Raw genomic sequence first — 16,411 nt, forward strand, 5'->3', positions numbered from 1 at the left:
TTTCTGTATGCGGACGACACAAATATCCTGATAACTAGTAGAGGTGACACATTGCAAGATGCAGTTAATGAAACTACTTGTCATTTACAATCGTGGTTTGAAGCAAATAGACTACTCATAAATACTCAAAAAACTCTAAGTTTGAACTCCATACTAGACCAAATCTAACCCCCTTCAATGCAGTTATAGTTATCGGCAAAGATAACATTACGTACAAGCAGGACACCAAATTTCTTGGGCTTACCATCAGTAACACACTAAATTGGAAACCACATATTGAGGCATTGTCACAAAAGCTTAGTAAAACCTGCTATCTATTATGATCATTAAAAGACACAGCCAGTGTAGACACCTTGAAGCTGGTGTACCATGCCCTGTTTGAGTCTGTCTTGAGCTGTGGCCTAATCTTCTGGGGAAAGAGCTCTGATTCTCTCAGAATTTTCAAGTTACAAAAACAAGTAGTAAGAATAATGATATGTAAAAAAAAGAACTGAACACTGTAAACCACTATTTCAACAGCTAAAAATCCTGCCACTGCCATTCCTCTATATATTGGAACTAGCTTGTTTTACAGCACAGCACTTGGACGCCCTCGACAGAAATGCAGACCGCCACACACATGACACGAGAAACAAAACACAGTTACAAATTATAGCCCACAACACAAAATTATATGCGAATGGGGTTAAATGTATGGGCATTAAAACATACAACCACCTCCCAACAGACATAAAAACAAGCAAAAACCCAAAAATAATTAGAACTAAATTAAAGGAATTGCTACTAAATCACTGTTTCTATTCCGTACATGACTTTCTTGAAACAAAATTTTAATTACTTGCAATAAGCTGTTTATTCAGTTGTAGATGTTTCTACTTAGTAAGATAATTTAATTATTGTATCTTATCTATATTCTGTCTGTATCTCATACAGGCCTATGTATTCTGCTATGTGAATATTTTAATTACTTGTACTAAGCTGTATATTCACTTGTAGATATTCCTACTTAGTAATATAATTTAACTATTGTTTGTTACTCATATTCTGTCTGTATCTCATGTATGTATTCTGCTATGTGAACTATGTACCACAATATTTTAATTACTTGTAATAAGTTGTATATTCACTGGTAGATATTTCTACTTAGTAAGATAATTTAATTATTGTTTGTTACGCCTATTCTGTCTGTATCTCTTATATGTATTCTGCTATGTGCAGTATGCACCACTGTCATCTCTCATCACACACCACCTTTTTTATATTTTGTCTATATATCCTGTATGTATTCCGCTATGAGTTATGTATCACTACTGTCATCTCTTGTCATATACCATCTTAACATAATTTTTCAAATTGACGTGTCCTATATTATGATGAGCTTTGCTGTACAAATTGTATGATCTACAGGACCAATAATAAATCAAATCAAATCAGAAACTGTCGGAATCTAGATTCAAAGCATGTTTGCTAACTTCCTGGAGCATTAAAATTCTCCATTATCAGTTGGTAGACAACATATGTGTGTGGTATAAACTCCATCCACAGGCTCATAGGAGATCCTTTGGTACCAAATGACTGCTGTTCTGGTGAATGGCATTATTGGATGAGGCGTATGTTTACCCCATTTCTTTTCCAGCTGCTGTCAATTTTAGTGACCTGAAGCCGACACTATTTCATCAAGAGGCACATCAGTTGGCATCACAAGGCTGAGAGCACCTTGTTCCAGTCCTCCCATCAACAAAGACTCCCTGCCAGTACTAGAAATGAAATTCAGCTTCTCCTCTTGGCTGTCAGCAACACTGACCAATCAGGAGCAGAAGTAAAATAAGTGTTGATATATAGATAATCAGTGCTTGTTCTAAAAATTATCTCTGACTTACACTTAAGGCTAATACTTTTGGTAGACTGAAAGAATGCAAGTCAGCACGTTGAAATCAATATATCACAAATAAGACATTGTCATATTTTGACATGCTTGGTATATGGACTACAGAAGGCAGTTAAAATTGCATTCAACAATTTTCTGCTCTGATTCAACATTAGCGGCTTCCAGTTACTCGTTGTAATAAACTTGAATAGGCGAGAGAGCATGAATATTTATTTCCTTCAGCAGTAGTGCAAGAACTAATTACTAGTCAAAAACAATAAAAAAAGTAATTACTAAATCACATAATTCACAGAGCGTATATGCCATGCCAAGGAATAAGCATGAGGCAATGCTCTAAGTGACAGGCATGTGAACTCTTTGACATTCAGTGGAAATCAGCTGACTGTGCATGCCAAGTGAGCAAGTGTGCACAAAGAAGTGCACCATTGTCAGTATCCACCAGGCTCAGTGTCATCTTGGAATCTTGAAGGAAAATGTACATGATGACCAGGCCATGTTTGGCATTGTGGCTGTGGAAAGAATTCTCAGAGAGACGGGAGGCAGCCAATCATTTGTAGATGACATGAGAGGCAGATAACATGGCAGGGGAGGAGTGAGTGAGTCTTCTAATACAGATACAGGCTTTAAGCAGTCAATGGAAATGATGTGCCATTTGCCAGTGATAAAAATGTCCGTCTTTTCATGATGGGCAAGGATATGGTGAAGGTTGGTATGTTGTTGTTGTTGTTGTTGTTGTTGTTGTTGTTGTTGTCTTCAGTCCTGAGACTGGTTTGATGCAGCTCTCCATGCTACTCTATCCTGTGCAAGCTTCTTCATCTCCCAGTACTTACTGCAACCTACATTCTTCTGAATCTGCTTAGTGTATTCATCTCTTGGTCTCCCTCTACGATTTTTACCCTCCACACTGCCCTCCAATACTAAATTTGTGATTCCTTGATGCCTCAGAACATGTCCTACCAACCGGTCCCTTCTTCTTGTCAAGTTGTGCCACAAACTCCTCTTCTCCCCAATTCTGTTTAATACCTCCTCATTAGTTATGTGATCTACCCATCTAATCTTCAGCATTCTTCTGTAGCAGCACATTTTGAAAGCCTCTATTCTCTTCTTGTCCAAACTATTTATCATCCATGTTTCACTTCCATACATGGCTACACTCCATACAAATACTTTCAGAAATGACTTCCTGACACTTAAATCTATACTAGATGTTAACAAACTTCTCTTCTTCAGAAATGCTTTCCTTGCCATTGCCAGTCTACATTTTATATCCTCTCTACTTTTACCATCATCAGTTATTTTTCTCCCCAAATAGCAAAACTTATTTACTACTGTAAGTGTCTCATTTCCTAATCCAATTCCCTCATCATCACCCGACTTAATTCGACTACGTTCCATTATCCTCGTTTTGCTTTTTTTGATGTTCATCTTATATCCTCCTTTCAAGACACTGTCCATTCCATTCAACTGCTCTTCCAAGTCCTTTGCTGTCTCTGACAGAATTACAATGTCATCGGCGAACCTCAACGTTTTTATTCCTTCTCCATGGACTTTAATACCTACTCTGAATTTTTCTTTTGTTTCCTTTACTGCTTGCTCAATATACAGATTGAATAACATCAGGTACAGGCTACAATCCTGTCTCACTCCCTTCCCAACCACTGCTTCCCTTACATGCCCCTCGACTCTCATAACTGCCATCTGGTTTCTGTACAAATTGTAAATAGCCTTTTGCTCCCTGTATTTTACCTTTGCCACCTTTAGAATTTGAAAGATAGTATTCCAGTCAACATTGTTAAAAGCTTTCTCTAAGTCCACAAATGCTAGAAATGTATTGTATTGTATTGTATTTATTGGTCCAGTAAATCTTACATGTACAGTACAGCACATCAGATATTGGACAGGTCAAAGTATATCTTACAATTAAAACACTTTATAAACTAGAAAATTATGTTCACAAAATTTTACAGCACTTCATATACTGGGCAAGTCAATGTGTAAGTTATAATTAAACCACATTAGAAACTTGAAGTTTACAACTGAATACATGTATAAGCCAATATTAACGATTTAAGTATTTGCATGATCCTCACTTAAGCTCTAAGGATTTTTGAGGAACTCTTCTACACTATTAACTGACATGTACACTAGAGAATTACATTCACAGAATTTTACTTCATATACTGGGCAAGTCAGTATACAACTTATACTTGAACCCCATTAGAAACTTGAGAATTACATCTGAATGTATTTATAGGCCAATATTAATGGTTACAGTATTTGCATAATCATCACTTAGACTCTCGAGGATTTTGGAGGAACTCTTCCACACTATAAAAGCAGTGTGTCAACAGATATTCTTTTAATGCTGCTTTAAAATTTTTTACATCAGTCTTTACTTTAATTTCTCTTGGCAATTTATTGTAGATAATTTTTCCATGGTGTAATGTTCCTTTTTGGCACAAACTGGTTTTTGTATGGAGTACATGAAAGTCAGTTTTCTGTCTTGTATGATGATGAACATTTTCATTTTTGGGGAGGATACTAGGATTTGTTATTGTATATTTCTTTATAAACATTGCACTTTCAAATAGGAAAATACATGAAAGGGGAAGAATCCCCATCCTTTTAAATAATGGTCTACATGGTTTGTTCCTTTTTATTCCAGCCATGATTCTCACTATTCTTTTTTGCATCCTGAAGAGTTTTAGGCAGGATGGCGAGTTACCCCAAAAAGTGATCCCATATTTTAGGACAGAATGTATATTAGAATAGTAAACTGTCATTAGACAGTCCTTATGACAGCAGTTTTCTAGCACTCTCATTAAATAACACATGGTACTTAGCTTCTTTAATATGTTGTCAATGTGAGTTTCCCATCTAAGATTATCCTGTAGCCAGACCCCCAGAAATTTTGTATTAGGCACACTTGCAATATCCGTGTCTGACATCTGAATTCTTATATCCTCTTCAATGTTTCTCTCGACATTATGAAAATTTAATGCTACTGTTTCGCTTTTATTTATTGTTAGTTTGTTTTGGTTGAACCAGTTTACAACATTTGTTAATGCCTCAGACAGTCTTGTCTGTAGTATCTCTGCAGTCTTCCCGCTGACTCATATGCTTGTGTCACCTGCAAACTGGATAGTGCTATGGTACTGGTTGGTTGATGTTAGGTCATTTATATATATCAAAAATAGGATGGGGCCCAGTTACGAGCCCTGCGGTACTCCATATTTTACTGCTTTATAATCAGAATAGTGTTTTGTTGATTTATTTTCTTTGTGAAAATGTATTTCTACTACTTGCTTGCGGTCAGTAAAATATGATCTAAGCCAGCTGTTAGGCATACCTCTGATACCAATTCTTTCAAGCTTCTGCAGCAATAGAGTGTGGTCTATGATGTCAAAAGCCTTAGATAGATCAAGGCATATGCCAGTTACTTTTTGTCCACTATCAATTTTTTCGACCCAGAAATTCATATATTGCTGTTTCTGTTGATCGGCCTTTTCGGAAGCCATGTTGGGTTGTGGATAGTATTTTGCACTTTTCTAGAAAATCTAGCAACCTCTTATGAAAATTTTTTTCTAGTATTTTCGAAAATGTAGATAGCAAGGCAATAGGTCTATAATTGGCTATGTCTTCTTTCTTACCCTTTTTGAACAGTGGTCTTAGTTTCACTGTCTTTAAGCAGGAAGGAAAGACTTCATTTGTTAATGAACTGTTGAAAATGTGGGCTAATGGTATTGCAATGAGGTCCCCCACATTTTTAATGACATAATCTGGAATCTCATCCACACCTGTTGAAAATTTTGTTTTTAACTCTCTAATTGATAGTATAATTTCCTTAGGGTTGGTTGGAGTAAGAAATAGGGAGTTGCAGTTTCTATTTTGATTGGATGGTGTTGTAGCAGGATTTTTATTTGAAGATTTTATGTCAGATAGTAATTTTTCACTAATATTTGCAAAGTATGTATTAAAAGCATTGGCTACTTCTTCTGGATTTGTAATTTTTTTGCCATCTTGGATTACCTGGAGATTTACATTTTGGGAGGTCTCGTTTCCTACTTGTTCTCTGACTATCTTCCACATGGCTTTCATTTTGTTCCTGGCCATTTTTATATGGTGATCATTTGTTGTTTTTTAGATTCTTTTATGACTTTGTGAAGCACTCTCTTATAATTCTTGAAATGCACCAGAAATTCTTCTGAAACATTTTGTGTTTTTGAGATTTCATAAAGTCTCCTCTTTTCAGCACATGATATTTTAATGCCTTTTGTCAGCCATGTAACATTTCTTTTTTTAGTTCTTAATGTTTGGTTTTTAACTGGAAAAGAAATATTGAAATAATGGGAGAATATTTCCATGAACATGTCAAACTTTTTACATGTGTCCTCATAGTTGTCTATATCATTCCATGTTCCTTTTTTCAGTAAGTGCCTGAAGTGTTCTAGGTTGTACTTGCTAAAATTTCTACCTTTTCTTGTCATTTGTTGTTCAGTATTTCCTGCAGTGTCTACTGGGAATTCAATAAACTTTGCATAATGATCACTGAAACCTGTATTCATATTTCCAGATTTGTATAAATATTTATCTGTATTTATTAGTATCTGATCTATAGCACTGCTTGACGATTTGGTGACTGGTAGGGGATTTGATAGTTGTATGTATGTTGTAGGTTTTTAATAAGGCCTCAAGGTTTAATCTGTCTTTTGAGTTCTTGTTGAAATCTATATTAAAGTCACCACATATGATGGTTGTTTTACTAACTATTTTTATACTGTTAAGTGCCTTCTCAAGATTTTCAATGAAAGTAGTTATGTTTCCATCTGGGCTTCTATATATGCAAATAACAATTATATTTAAATTTTTCAGTTCTGTAGCAGAAATTTCAAAGTTTTGCTCTTCCCCTAGCTGGTTAGTGAACTTTAAATTTTCGTGTTTGACGTCCTCTCTAACATATATGCATGTTCCTCCATGCATGGAGGTTTTCCTACAAAAAAAAAGATGAAAGGGTAAAGCCCTCTATCCTTGTGTGATGTAATATATTTTTGGATAACCAGTGCTCACTAACACATATAACAGACACTTCCTTTAGTTCATCTGATAACAATATTTCTATCTCACTAATTTCATTTGATAAGGATTGTACATTTTGGTGCTGGAGCATAAATTTCGACGATGACTTATTTACTAGGTTGTTTTGGCCTACCTTATGTTCAACAGCTGCACATGACATATCATTTTTCTTTCCAGAGCGATGTTTTAGAAGATGAAATCAACATTTCTCTGGAATCACTTGCCATAAAAAACGTTGTGGTTCTTTCCAGGTTTTCCTATCCTTAATCTATTTTCTAAGATAAGTCGTAGGGACAGTATTGCCTCACATGTATCAACATTTCTACGGGATCCAAACTGATCATCCCTGAGGTCGGCTTTTACCAGTTTTTCCATTCGTCTGTGAAGAATTCGTGTTAGTATATTGCAGCTGTGACTTATTAAACTGATAGTTCGGTAATTTTCACATCTGTCAACACTTGCTTTCTTTGAGATTGGAATTATTATATTCTTCTTGAAGTCTGAGGGTATTTCACCTGTCTCATACATCTTGCTCACCAGATGGTAGAGTTTTGTCAGGACTGGCTCTCCCAAGGCCGTCAGTAGTTCCAATGGAATGTTGTCTACTCCCGGGGCCTTGTTTCGACTCAGGTCTTTCAGTGCTCTGTCAAACTCTTCACACAGTGTTGTATCTCCCATTTTGTCTTCATCTACATTTTCTTCCATTTCCATAATATTGTCCTCAAGTACATCGCCCTTGTATAGACCCTCTATATACTCCTTCCACCTTTCTGCTTTCCCATCTTTGCTTAGAACTGGGTTTCCATCTGAGCTCTTGATATTCATACAAGTGGCTCTCTTTTCTCCAAAGGTCTCTTTAATTTTCCTGTAGGCAGTATCTATCTTACCCCTAGTGAGACAAGCCTCTACATCCTTACATTTGTCCTCTAGCCATCCCTGCTTAGCCATTTTGAACTTCCTATCGATCTCATTTTTGAGATGTTTGTATTCCCTTTTTCCTGCTTCATTTACTGCGTTTTTATATTTTCTCCTTTCATCAATTAAATTCAATATTTCTTCTGTTACCCAAGGATTTCTACTAGCCCTCGTCTTTTTACCTACTTGATCCTCTGCTGCCTTCACTACTTCATCCCTCAAAGCTACCCATTCTTCTTCTACTGTATTTCTTTCCCCATTCCTGTCAATTGTTCCCTTATGCTCTCCCTGAAACTCTGTACAATCTCTGGGTAAGTCAGTTTATCCAGGTCCCATCTCCTTAAATCCCCACCTTTTTGTAGTTTCTTCAGTTTTAATCTACAGTTCATAACCAATAGATTGTGGTCACACCTGCCCCTGGAAATGTCTTACAATTTAAAACCTGGTTCCTAAATCTCTGTCTTACCATTATATAATCTATCTGATACCTTCTAGTATCTCTAGGATTCATCCATGTATACAACCTTCTTTTATGATTCTTGAACCAAGTGTTAGCTATGATTAAGTTATGCTTCGGTATAAGGAGGTGTAAGTGCTAGTCTGACACCATCTCTATGGAGCATGACGTGAGTACTGTTAGACAACTCCTTGTGCACAGTTGTTGGTTGTGAGTCATGACCTGATGCTGGCTGGGGCTGGATTTGCAACATGTGTTTCCTCAGCTGTGTTATAAAATCTGCCAATTGTGAATTGTCCCCTATCAAGGCATTTACATTGGTAATTTCCCCTGGCATCTCCATCACCATATAGCATTTCTGCCAGTGCCACATTAAGATCTAGCTTATGTACTACACGCAGGCCAAGTAGAACAAATGGTAAGGCTCTGACCCACTCAGAGTCATAACAAATGAGTGCGATCTTAAGAGATCTGTGCAATCACCCCACCATACCCCTGCTGGCCATATGGTAACTCATGGTAGAATGGTGGATTGCACCACAAAACTTGCTGAGATGCACGAATAGCTCTAACTTGAACTGGTGCTCTCAGTTGGTAGTTTTGTATAGTGGACAACTGTAATGTGCAACCCACAAAGGCATGAACTCTAGTGCCAGCTTCTGTGTGGAGGTGTTGTCCACGGGGATTGGCCAATACGTAAATCTGCCTATGATTGTTAGCAAATAGAGTTGCCCGTCTGATGGTGGCAAGGACCCCATGACATCAGTGTGAACATGGGAAAATTTCTCAGTTGTCTCCAGAAAGGTACCAACTGGAGCTTGGACATAACTTGAAACTTTAGTATGTTGGCAGCTTTGGTATGAGTGAGCCCATTGCTGGCAATCCTTGTGGCCATGTTTAATGGACGGAGACAAGTTTAGTGGTTACCCTGATTCCTGGGTAGCAGAGGTTATGAAGGCCATGAAAAATGTGCTTGTGAAGCTCTGCTGGCACATATGGGTGACTTTTTACAATGGTAGTGGTCAAAATATAATGGCACATCTGTTTCTGGCACATTTACATTTTGAGCTGAAGGCCTACCTCAGTATCTTTGAGTAGGTCGTGGAGCTCCTGATCAGATTGTTGCATACTGGACAGGCGTAGGAGGTCAACAGTCTCTGTGATGGTACTGACTCATGACAAGCAGTCACCTGCTACATTTTTCAGCCCTGAGATGTGCTGGATATCTGTCAAAAATTGTGCTACAAATTCAGGTTGGTTAATTGTTTTGGTAAGCACTTGTGAATGCTTTGGCAGAAAGTGTGTGTGAGGGGTTTATGCTCTGTATATATTATAAATACTTTTGCTTCTAGTTGGGCACAGATATATCTCACCACCATGTAAATGGCCAACAATTCTCCGTTTTATGTGCTCCACTGTTGTTGCACATCCATTAGCTTACATGAGAAAAAGGCAAGGTGTTGCCATGCTTCATTTACATGGCTATATCCTATATTTAAAGTATTAAATTTGCAATATTGATGACCCATCATCTCAGAACCTTTCACAGACAGACATCTGAAATTTTTGGGAAGTATAGTTTCACTCATTCTCTGATTACACAAGGAGAATCATAATATACAAAGAAATAATTAGACAGTTAAGGCTTTTTAAAATTTATATTCAATTTTTTTAACTCACTTTTGCTTCTTCAAGTAAAAAAATCATTATATGTAGAAATGTTTGGTGGCTCAGCAGCAGCTGTATTCTAAGGATAAGATAGAGTAAAATTAGATATATGTATCTGTAATATTTCCTGAGATAATAGGTCAAATATTAAAAAGAAGGTCATTTTCAGGAAATCAAGTTTAAATGTTTCATTTGATATTAAATCACATCTGGATGAATGCCAGCTTCTAGAAATAGCCAGGCCCAGTGAGTTTGATCTGAATCTAGTCCTTGATAATCCTGCAAACCTAAAATCTTCTCTCTTTTCCTGCCTCTTGCTTCTTTAGTCATTTCCTCTGCTGCATGCTGAGTCAATTAATTCACCAGAAGGCCTGCAGTGCGTTGGCTCCTGGAGTCATACCTGGAGTCTTCCCTTATCATCTTTATTAAATTTTATCACAGTGACACAAACACCTGAGCGTAGAGTTCTCATTCCTACAAAGACATTTTTTGGTATGCAGATCTAAATGACACTGAAAGACTAATTTGGACTTTGTGTTCAACCATAGAGACATTTGGAAAGAAGGTCAGGATGAGTTAACACTCTATATATTGGTTTAAAAGTTTCCATCACTGCAGGTGGTATGCTATTTTGGTGCCTAAATTGTTCCTCTGTATCCGCTGCCTGAACTTTGTGGTACTCGCAGCATGAATCTGCACCAGATGGAGAAAGACGATGTATAGGTGTATCATCAGTGAATAATTTGTGGAATATTGTCGCCCACACTGCTCTTTTCATCACTTGTAGGTCATGTGTATTATGTCTTATTGTCATTTCATATTATTGCTTGAATTCACCAATGTTTCTGTCTGTAAGTCTTCCTTTACCATTTAGTCTCCACAAAATGCCTGTGCAATACCACCATTTCTGTTTACACCTGCTCCCATCCTCTCAGCATGAACATTTACATGAATTCAAGGAATACATATCTGAAAACTACAGCGTTCTGGATTGAGTAATTCCAGAAATAGAGATACTTAAGGAAGTCAGTGCAAAATGGTTGGACTTTATTACAGTTGCACTATTAACTTTTAAATAATAAAAATGAAACTTCCAAATGGAATTAATCAACAAATGATGCATCAAATTATTCAGAAGAGATCAAATTAAGACATAATAATCAGGAAACATCACTTGTTTGACCAATTTCATCATTAAGTACTTCTCTTACAAGAGAAAAAGGCAAGGGGTAGCATATCTTGTTTACAGATTGCTGGAATGCAGCCCTGATGACTGCCTGGCTAGCGTCCACTACTACTGCCAGGGGTGCATCTGCTGCCAGGTGAGCGAGGAGTGCAGTATTGGCAGTGGTCTTTTTGGCAGCTTCAATGCGTCAATCATCACCAGTGTCCAATGCATGAGTGCTTTGCCTTTTGCTTTTGGACTGGACAGTGCAGCTATGAGTGGTTCCTGCAGTTCCACTGCGGTAGCATTAAAAGATGAGCACTCCAAGAAATCTGCATAGTTCCTTTGCTGTTACCAGACACAGAATATTTAATATGTCCTCAACCTTCTGTGGTAAGGGGTGTCATCCCTCTGACTATATTTGATTCCCCAAGAAAGTTATTTCAGGTTGGCTGAACATTCACTTTGAAACATTCTGGATGATACTATGTGCAGCCAGGTGCTCAAAGACTTGTTTCAGGTGATATTTGTGTTCCTCTGGTGTTTTGGAAGTGAGGATATTGTTGAAGTGCACAAAACAATGTAGTAAACCTCCTAGTACTGAGTCTATAAATTTCTGCCCTGTTTACACTGCATTCTTCAGGCCAAAGTTCATAAATAAACTTTCAAATAGGCCAAAAGGTGTTACATATGGCTGTTTTAGAAATGTCTTGTCCAGCAACAGGAATCTGGGTGTATGCTTTGGTGTGATCAGGTATGCTGAACACTTGTTTTCCTCTTAAGGCATTGTTGTAGTCTTTCAAATGTGGTGCAGGGTAGCAGTCAGGGATGGTTCTTGCATTTAGAGCATGGAAATCAGCACATGGCTTCCATGCATTGTTCTTCATGGGTACAAGGTGGAAGGGTGATGACCATATGCCACTGGACAGAAAAATGATGCCTTCAGTCAGCATGGTATCAAATTCTGCTTTTGCAGTGGTTTATTTTGTCTGCAGCCAGTTGTCGTGGCCTACATTACACCACAGAGGCTTTGTGATGTATGGAAACTTGTTGAGTAGTTTGGTGTATTCTCCTTCTGCAACCTGGATGGGCTTGGCTTTGCAGCAGGCCACATGGCATCAGAACATGGCCATACACAGTCCAATGGTGGCATCCAGCAAGCAGGTGTTGTTGATATCAAGGATCAGGCAATAGTGCACTAGGATATCCGCCCAAATTATCAGCTCTCCCATATCGGCAATGACGAAATTTCATGCTAAGGTATGTCGCAATTCCAGATCTAGCTCCACATGTTGCATGCTGTACATCTGGATGGTGGAGTTGTTAGCCACTGACAGTCTGAAGTTTGTGGTTGGGCAGCACTTAAGCTGTTTGTCTCTCAATAAAATATTCAAGTCCGATCCTGAGTTGACCTTGTCTTGTGGTCAGTCTTAAATAGGCTGGCACAGGAACTATCAGATGTGTTGACTTCTGCCTGGAGCTTAATGTTGACATATTCACACAGAATATTACAGTTATGCACTAGATCACCAATCTGCTGATGGTATCAGCACATAGTTAGCTGCTTGTGAGTCATCACTATGAGGAGTATTGGATGGAGAATTACTCTGCGATCTCCATTGATATCTGCCTTTAATGTGGTGGTCAGGCAGAAGTTTGCTCAGTTCTTTGCTTAAGGACTCAACTCTGTTCAACAGGCTTTCATTCAGTTGCTGTTCCAGTGCTGTGACTTTTTTGTCAACTTGTCACAATTGGATTTGACATCCGTCAAAACACTGTTGCACATTACCATAAGGTCAAGAATGGAGATAAGCATGGTGGTGTCCCATAGCTGGTTGGCGAGATCAGCCACACCATCTGGAGGCATTTCAGTTTGTGATGTGCTTATGACCTTGACTTGTGCTAGCAACCCACTGCTCCGTATTGTGTGTAGTAGGAGATCTGGGATGGTGTGCATGTTGACCATGGTTCATATGTTACAGAGGTACTGTGAGGGCTTTTTGTAGCCCATATCCTGCTGGGTGGGCACTTGTCATAGCCTCTCTTCCTGTGAGATGGACGCTCAATGTTTGAGTTCAGCTTTCAGCTTTTAGTCGCCAGAGGCACTGATACAATATCTTGTACCTTCACTGCAAACATGTGATTGAGCTGTCTAACCACTAGTGCAAAATTTGGTAGAATCTGTAATTATTCTGGAACACAGAAACTTTGCCCAATCCTGTGCAAACTAGAGTGCAGGGTTGTTTGGCCAAGTCATACTGAAAATCTTGAAGTAATGAGTGTGTCGTTATCCATCGTGTCTCTGTTGTGCGACACAATACCTTCTCTTGTAATCCATTTTCCTGGACATGATCTCATCAAGGTCACCAGTGTTGCTAATCTCATAGGGATATGAGGATGCAGTTTATTTTGATGTGCTCAGCATATGGACTATGGACAGCAGTTACTGCATTCAACAGTTCACTGCTCTGAGCCACATTCAACAATTCACTGCTCTGAGCCAATGTAAGCTGCTTCCAGGTACACTGTGTAATAAACTTGAACACCAGAGAGAATATGAACATTTATTTTCTTCAACAGTATTAAAACAACTAGTTACTAGTCAATAACAACAGAATAATTAGTTACTAAATCACAGAATTCAAAGAGCATCTGGGCCATGGCAAGAAATAGGAGTGAGGCAGTGCTCCAAGTGGCAGGTGCATGAACTCCTTAACATTCAGAGACAATCGGCTGATCATGCACGCCAAGTGCATGATCTCATATAGTCACAACAACATATTACAACTTTTTAGTGTAACTTAACACATATTGTATAGCTCTGAGAAATGGTAAAACTGAGTTCATAAAGCTTACAGAAATACAATAGAAAATTCTTCACTCCATTTTCTGCAATGTTTTGGTAATATGGATACTCATAATAGGGAGTAAATAAAATAAAATGCAATTCACTTTTAAGATAAAAATAATGTTTTCCATTTGATATACACAGTGTGTAATCTTCAGTGTGAATAAATACACAAATGAAAAGTCATGACATCAAAAAATAACTAATGTAGAGTAATGAAATTTTGGGGATACATTTGTCTAGGTAAAATATTTAAGTAACTAACATTGCAAGATCAAATGTTAGTGTAAGCATGAGCTGAGACATTACAAATGTGAAATGCTGGCACATCAGTAACCAGTGTAACCACCAGATTGTTGAATGCAAGTATGCAAAAGGGGATGCACTATGTTGTAAAGGTGCTGGATGCCAACTTGTGGTATGGAGTTCCATGCCTGTTCCACTTGGTCAGTCAATATAGGAATAGTTAATGCTGCTTATAGATGACACTGGCATAGTCATCTGATGATGTTCTATATGTGCTCAATTGGAGACAGATCTGGTGATTGAGCAGGCTAAAGCAACTTGTCAACACCCTGTAGAGCATGTTGGGTTAAAACAGCAGAATGTGCGTGAGCATTATCCTTTTGGAAACGCCCTGGAGTGCTTTCATGAATGGCAGCAAAACAGGTTGAATCATGAGATTGACATGCAGATTTGCAGTCAGGGTGCATGGGATAGCCACGTGAGAGCCATGAGAGTGCTCCTGCTGTCATACAAAATCACACCCCAGACCACAAATCCAGATGTAGATCCAATGTGTCTAGCATGCAGACATGTTGCTTGCAGGCCCTCAATGGTCTCCTTCTAACCAACACATGGGCATCATTGGCACTGAGCCACAACCAGCTTTCATCAGAAAACACAACAGACCTCCACCCTACACTCCAATTACTTCTCACTTGACACCAATGAAGTCACAAATGGCAGTGGTTTGGCGTCACTGGAATGCATGCTACAGGGCATCTGGCTCACAGCTGGCCTTAAAGTAACTGATTTGTAACAGTCTGTTGTGTCACTGTTGTGCTGACTGCTGCTGCAAATGCAGTATGATGCACCAGAGCCACACACCGAACAAGATGGTCTTCCCTTTCAGTTGTGCCATGTGGCTGTCTAAAGCCATCTTCTTGTGACTGTACATTCTCATGACCACCACTGCCAGCAGTCATGTACAGTGGCTACTTTCCTGCCGAGTCTTGCTGCAATATGGCAGAAGGAACAGCTTCTTGTAGACCTATTACATGACCTCGTTCAAACTCACTGAGTTGCTGATAATGTCATCTTTGTCACCTTAAAACCATTCTTGATTAACACTACTCACCATGTCTGGTCTCAAAGGCAACTAACGCTCATGACCATTACAGTGTACATTCAAAGTAAACCAGATTTGCATCCTCATAGTGGTACTAATAGTGTCTCTATTATGCAGCTGGCATGAAATCTGAATAGACATCATCTTTCAGATGTAGAAACGTGCCTAGCAACTTTAGTTTATGTCACACGACTCCTCTTGGTGTTGTCAGCCAGAGTGGCCGTGGGGTTCTAGGCGCTACAGTCTGGAACCACGTGACCGCTACAGTCGCAGGTTCGAATCCTGCCTCGGGCATGGGTGTGACTGATGGCCTTAGGTTAGTTAGGTTTAAGTAGTTCTAAGTTCTAGGGGACTGATGACCACAGCAGTTAAGTCCCATAGTGCTCAGAGCCATTTGAACCATCCTCTTGGTGTTGCGATTTTTTTTTTCTGCACGTATACAGAACCATAGATCTGGATAGTTAATTTTTTTCTAATTTTTGCAATTATTTTTTATTGAAACCAAGATTTCCTATTTAACTTTATTTATTATGCCATGCCTAAAGTGTTAAGAAATACATAGTCATCAATTTTTAGTATCATGTTTCCTAGAAACAGTGTTCTCCAATGTGTTTTCTTGTCTGTTTCTAATGAACAGTTGACTACTTTTGTTAAAATTACTGTCTTCTAAGAAATAGATAAGGAAATAGGTGTTACATGTACTGTAAGTGTTCAGAAAAAGCTTTAAACTAAATTTCATAGCATAATAAGATGCAAAACATTTTATACCATTGTGCCATGTGCTTGCAGATACTGTGTGTATTCTACATTTTGTGGGATAGTAGGCTGTAAAATTCTTTCTTCCACTGTCTCATGTATTTGCAGTCACTGTGTGTATTAATTAAATTTTTTGTTTCAGATTGTAATAGAGACCTTCCAAAATATGTATCATGTGCATACATGAAGTTTCGTTCTAAATGCCTCAGATATACAACATATAATTTATTAACTGAACCCCAGAAGAGGCGCTATCATTTGAAGGCTTTACTGTACTTACAGAAGGA

This window comes from Schistocerca nitens, chromosome 6 (genome assembly GCF_023898315.1).
Source record: "Schistocerca nitens isolate TAMUIC-IGC-003100 chromosome 6, iqSchNite1.1, whole genome shotgun sequence".
In the NCBI taxonomy this organism is placed as follows: Eukaryota; Metazoa; Arthropoda; class Insecta; order Orthoptera; family Acrididae; genus Schistocerca; species Schistocerca nitens.